We start from the raw sequence: 7,281 nt of genomic DNA on the forward strand, positions 1-7,281 counted from the left end.
AAATGTTTAATATATTTATATTAATTTATAGTCTTTATTGAATATTTAGTCTTGAATAAATGAGTCTTTATTGGTCACATATACATTACAATAATGATTGATTGTAATATCACCGATAAAGACAACGACGATGACTGGCGTGAAAGGAAACTTCTATAGCTGTGCGTGCAAATAACAGATATTCCATTAAAGCAAAACATAAAAGATTTTTTGAAAAGGTTTGTTTATGAAGTTTACAAATAAAGTAATAGAAAATATTTTGGCAGGGATATGAATACTTCCGCGAACAACACAACTCCTTTTACAACTTGTACGACTCCCAGTGGAGCATGTGAGTGCCTGATATTGTACATATATGCACTGAACGCATTCAAATATTTAATAATGAAATCTACATAAATGAATAAATAAATAAACAATCAATCAATCAATCAATCAATCAATCAATAAATAAATAAATAAAACAGATGTGTTTATTTCCACACTGAGGCTGAAGATGATAAACATTACGCTGTGATGGATTTCTCTATCTGGATAGAAGAAAGAGGAATGGAGGAGACAGAGAGAGAGAGAGGAGACACTCTGTACACTGATGTGGCAAACTTCGGCTGGGAGTGATGTTCATCCTCTCAGTGTGAAAGTGTTCTGATGTGCAATGAATATCCCTTTGTATTTATGAAGACAACAAATATTTAACAATCGTCTCAACTGACTTTGTGGGGTTTTTTTTTGTTGTTTTTTTTTGTTTTTTAAGTTGTGTTACAGAATAATAAACGTGTAACAACAAAGTTTTGTGTTTGAGTTTTACAATCTAATAATTTCACAATTTCACGTGTGCTGTCTATCTTAATAACATAAAACAGACACCACATGTATTTTAGATATTTTGTTCATTATGTAGTATTTTGGGGGGAAAATATCAAAGGTTATAAATAACTGAAATCAGTTGACACATTTTATCCATGGCTATGCGAAAAAAAATAATAAAAGTTTTAAGTGGTAAGTGGTTATCATATTTGCCTCGCACCTCTGGGGTTTGGGGTTCTACCCCTGCCCCCACCCTGTGTGTATAGTGTTTCCTCCCCCAGTCCAAATACATGCATTGTAGGCTGATTGGAATTTCCAAATTGTCCATGGTGTGTGAATGTGTGTGTAATTATGCCCTGTGATGGGTTTGCACCCCCTCCAGGGTGTCCCCTGCCTTGTGTCCTGAGTCCCCTGGTATAGACTCCATGCTTCCCCGTGACCCTGTGTAGAATAAGCAATAAGGGAAATGGATGGATGGATGGATGAGTTGTAGTACCATACAGTGAGTTGCATGTTTATTACTTACCAATCTGGCGTGCGGGCCGGATACCACAACACATCTCTTCTCAGGCAGCGAGACCATATGTGGATTGACCCTTTTAATATATAGTGTTCACACTTACAGTATAGTCAGTTTAACGCTGTTTGTAGTAAAATATAAGTAAATATGTAAATCATCCCCAAATCACTTAAAATCATTACAGTAATTAAACATAAAGCATGATCCTATTTTTAACAAAGACCTACAGAACAAAGTGCCAATCACATGACTGTGTTACTGTTTCAGCACTTTTCAGCACTACTGTATTAATCATGAATTTCAGATTGATCCACTGAGCTGTTACACTTAACATGGAATATGGGACTGATCTCAGGACCCCATATATGTACTGTATGTCTGGAGTCATAATGAGGTATCTTAATTTTTCATGTTGTCTATGTGAGTGTAAAGTGTTTGCTAGAGCTCAGGAACAATTGAGCATTTCTTATTATACACCACAATACATTCCTTCACTTTGGCGTCACTGATTACGTCATTGTTCTATTCACCGTACAGGCATTCGAATAAATATCAGCCGATATTAGGCCAAAAATCTACTGAATTCCAATCTATAGCCAATTGATCCTTCCATACTGTATTTACATTGAATATATAGTGATCTACATGATCTAGTAAATATTAAAGGGTCACACTTCAGGACCCTACAGATGGCAGCGCTAGGATTTAAACTCACAACCTTCAAATGAAAATGATGCTCCAAGCACACACCAGTTTTAACCACTAGGTGGCAAGAATTTCTCGACCAGTGAGATCTGAAATCAATCGAATCTCATTTAATGTGATAAAAAAAATAAAAAATCAATACAAGTCATAAGTACATTAAATGTATGGTGAAGTTGGGTTCTCAGGTATAAACTGTTATACTTAATAAATACTTATACATCAATTAAAATATAAAGTACCATATAAGCGGCAATTCAGTGCAGGTTTAACATTTACAGGCCTATATTTAAGCTCCATTATACTTAGTATAACACTGTCTTCATATAACACTGACCCATCCAGAGTGTGTGATCATTCTTGCCTTCATGATCCACAAACTCCTCCGTCCATTTGTCTTTCACTGGTCAATGACATCACTGTGACTAGTGTGTGTCAGTCTCTCCAGTGTAATAGCGCTAATACTCTGAGTCTTTGATGTAGATTTTTTTTTTTTTGTCCTACACACATCCGTCACTTCTCTCATTTCTTTAACAGCTCTGTTCTTAAGCGCAAGTGGATTAGATTCTCCTCTGCACATTTAATACCCTACTTCAGTTTGATTTATTTTGTTTAATCATGGTTAATTGGACTATAACCGATGGTATGTATACTCTACATTTTTCCCATCACAACAGAGATGTCATGACAGTTTGAACTGACAGTACAGCACAACAGAAATGTGGAAATGTGGGTGACATGTGGGTGGATGAGAATACTGCATGGGGTGTCATGTCTTTTTCTTCCTTCATTTATTAGAACCAATCACATGTCTTATTTTGGAGCATGCTCAGTAAAGACTGCCTATAAGATAAATGCAAACCGTGTGCGATGTGCACTCTGTTCAGTGTGAATACATAAGATGACGGGTATCTGGGTTTTCATTTCGATCTTCTGCACTATGTGTAAGTAACATTGCCAAATTTTTTAATCATGTTTAATATCTTGCTTTTTTGAGATGATTTCTAATTACCAGACATAAAAAAAAAAACAAAAAAAACAAATTCACCTTAAGCCTTAAAATAAATATTTATTAAGTGGTACAGGTATACTTTTATGATAATAATAATATGTTTTTTATAAACTATTGATGGATATGGATTAAATTCAACTAATTAATGCATTTGCATTTCTAGATACAGTCCAACCTCGTAGGAATTTTTCATATTCCTCCACAGTGCCAGAAGTTCATCAGCCTGATAAAGTACTCTGTGTGGATATCGGTGACTCGGCTACTCTACAGTGCTGTATTTTTGGAACAGATGCTGGGGTAGTTATCTGGTATAAGCAGCCAAACAGACAACATCCTCGGATTATGAGCAGAGTGCATAAATCTTCTGAAGAAACGTTTTTCAATGAATTCCAAAATCTTCGTTTTCAAGTGAAAAGATCTTCAAACTGCTTCAATATGACCATTTCTAACATCATTCAGTCTGACGAAGCCGTGTACTACTGCGCCACCACAGCTCCATACGCTGTGTTTGGAAATGGGACTTATTTAAAACTTAAAGGTAGAATTTGCATTAAAATGGATTCAACAACACTGAGTTACAGACTTTTAGTGAATCATGATAAATGTTTATAGGTGATCATGTTACTATTTCATCAGAAACATCTAAACCAGCTCTGTGTGATAATTCAGTGGTGTGTGAACCAACACTGCATGGAAACAACACTAACATGAACACACACGAGAAAACAGGTAAGATGTTATATACGTCATTGTTAATTATCTTGAATTAAGAATAATTACACATGAAAATCATTTGTACTAATATAAATGTGTGTAATATGAATGAACAGCAGCAGAAATGATCAGATCTCTACATTCGACAGTGCTCGGTTTGGGAACGGCTTTGGGTTTGTGCGCACTTCTGATTTTATCTCTCACTTTTTTCATACTGAGGAGAAGAAAATGTGATAAAAGTAAGTGCTTTTGTGATCAGAAAGTAATTACTTTAATACAGTTATCAAAAAGTCTAATAATTGTGTTTCTGTATTAATAGTGAAAGCTTCTCTAGAAGATTCTCCAGGAACGAGGCAGGTACGTGTACAGATCAGTAAACACTTTGTGCTGTAGATTGTATAAATTCAGTAAAGTATGCACTACATACCATACTTTACACTCTGTTATGTTTATATACAGATACAGCTATTATTTATTTACATTTTATTTATGCAGTCTGTTTGCTCAGCTTTGCACATTGATATAAATTATAAAATAATAATAGTTATTATTATTACTACTACTACTACTACTACTAATAATAATAATAATAATAATAATTATTATTATTATTAGTAGTAGTAGTAGTAGTAGTAGTAGTAGTAGTAGTAGTAGTATTAATATTTATATTGTCCTTAATATTATTATTATTATTATTATTATTAGTAGTAGTAGTAGTAGTAGTAGTAGTAGTAGTATTATCATTAGTAGTAGTAGTAGTAGTATTAATATTTATATTGTCATTATTATTATTATTAGTAGTAGTAGTAGTAGTAGTAGTAGTAGTAGTCGTATTAGTAGTAGTATTAATATTTATATTGTCCTTAATATTATTATTATTATTATTATTATTAGTAGTAGTAGTAGTAGTAGTAGTAGTAGTAGTATTATTATTATTAGTATTATCATTAGTAGTAGTAGTAGTAGTAGTCGTATTAGTAGTAGTATTAATATTTATATTGTCATTATTATTATTATTATTATTATTATTATTATTATTAGTAGTAGTAGTAGTAGTATAGTATAGTATAGTAGTAGTATAGTATATTTTTTATTTATCCCCCGGAATTGATCCCCAGGAATCTGATGCTGAAACACTGAATTACGCGGCTTTGCAATTTTCCAAGAGGAAAGCCAAAGATGAAAAATGGAAAGCTGGCTCATCAGATGAGTGTGTGTACTCTGATGTGAAAAATAACTGTAATACATAACATAAATGATTCAAACACATGACATGTTTAAAATAATTCCTCTTATTCCTTTACTTTTATTTCCTCATTAGAGAAAATACATGCAACGTCTCTTGTACATAGTTTGTGGCCTTGTCTATATGAAGATGTAATACATATGGAAAAATAAACTGTACTCCTTAATGGCAGCTTACAGTGTACTGTGCACATTTGTGTGTTGTGTCCAATTGCCTCTTTTTTATGACAGTAGTGTACATGTTGTTTGGAGATTATACCTGCCTACATACTAATGCTTAGAATATTATATATACAAATATATATCATTAGTAAAAATACTTTTGTTATGTCGAGATCATGAGAAAATTAAGTCAACATCAAAGAAAACAACAAAATAACAAACAAAAAAACATAATAATTCATGGCTGCTTAGGGCTTCTGTAAGGACTTATAGATTGCAAGTCTCAGCTTATCTAACACATCTGAAGGTGTGTGATTAAATGTTTGTAATCGGTGTCGTAGACAAAAATATAATCGTGCCGACGTATTCATTTCTTTCATTAGAAAACTAATATTTTAAATACATAAAAATATATTTTTAAACGGACGACTCGGAGCGAAATATTCCAAAAAGCAGGCGATAAGAGTCCGGCGTCGGTGCGAACTCCTTTAATACTGTTTAAAAAACATCTCAGGGGAATTCCTCAAGAAATCGGTCGAGAAAACGCCAAGAATACATTTCTGGAAATTCTAGGCGAAGAGGGCATCTACTTTGAAGACGCTAAAATACTAAATATTTTTATTTATTTGGATTTTTTTTTTATTACAACATAATTCCCATAGTTCCTTTTGTGTTACTCCAGAGTTTTGATGACTTTATTATTATTCTAAAATGTGGCGGAAAAAAATTAATAGAGTGTGTGTCTAAACTTTTGACCGGTAATGTATATAAGAAAATAGGCATGAAAACTGTTTAACCTCTTTCAACTGGTCGCATATGCAGTTTGACTGGTGTGTGTGTGTGTGTGTGTGTGTGTGTGTGTGTGTGTGTGTGGCAGTGTAAAGTACTAACATACACTCCAGCTGTGTCTGTGTGAGAGTAGGTGTGTGTTGTGGCTCTTTCTGTGTCTCTCAGTGAGAGTGGGTGTGTTGTGGTTCTATGTGTGTGTGAGAGTGGGTGTGTGTCTCTGTGTGTGTTAGTGCGAGTGTGTGTTTCACGCTTGTGTCATGTCCATTGGCGGAAGCTTCATCTTGCAGTCATGAAATCTCCCCTAACACATTACACTTGCTTACCTTTTATCACTTCCTGTACTGGTCCACAGTACAGTTTATTTATTCAAATTATAATGTATTGGTACTGTTTATCCATCTAAGTTTGTTAAGATGAACAAACTCAGTTATCAAACACAAAGGTCGTGTGAGGATTCGAATTCTCCGGACTTCAAGGCAAACCCATTACCTTTACACCACTCAAGAGCTACTGCTAATTATGTTCACTCAAAAATACATTTTTACTGTAATCTTTTTAAATGTGCTTTTTTAACATTGCAGGTTTAAAGCCGTGTGTATTAACTAGCTCGCTCCACCATGTTGAGTGCTATGACTCTGGGTGTTAGTATGGCTTGCATGCGAGTGTTTTGTTGCGAGACTGAACAATTTGAATAGTTTCTGGTTAAATGGTAGAGCTGTGTGCGAGAGGCTTTCATCTCAACCACTCCATTCTCGTAATTCAGAAAGATCTACATCTGCCCTCAGCCTCAAACCACAGGATGCTTCTACTTACTGCCACAAAGAAGACAATATACAGTGCAAGGTTTACAGGGGATTTACCAACAATGAATGATTTCAGGTGACATGATCTAATGGACAGGCCAGCCCTGACTATGCGAAAAACAAAACAAAACAAAACAAAAAACCCCAGCAAACTTTATTAAATACTGGAAAACTTGCAAAACATAACATTATTGAGTTCTAAGACTGCTCACAGTAAGGTTGCTGATTTCACTTTAGCGCTTGACAGTAAAACCATGACATAACACTTGATGGTGGTTTAACATATGGCTCCTTTGTAAAATCTCTAAAACTCCCTATCACTTCACTGTAAAACCGGATAAGTTCATTTAACTCAAAAAATTTGAGGAAACTAATTACCTCAAAATTTTTAAGTTGATAAATCAATTTCTTTAAGCCGAATACACTTAAATATAACAAAAATTTAACTCAAACGTGTAATATTTAAGTGTATTCGGCTTAAAGAAATTGATTTATCAACTTAAAAATTTTGAGGTAATTAGTTTCCT

This window comes from Ictalurus furcatus, chromosome 8, assembly GCF_023375685.1.
Source record: "Ictalurus furcatus strain D&B chromosome 8, Billie_1.0, whole genome shotgun sequence".
Taxonomy (NCBI): Eukaryota; Metazoa; Chordata; class Actinopteri; order Siluriformes; family Ictaluridae; genus Ictalurus; species Ictalurus furcatus.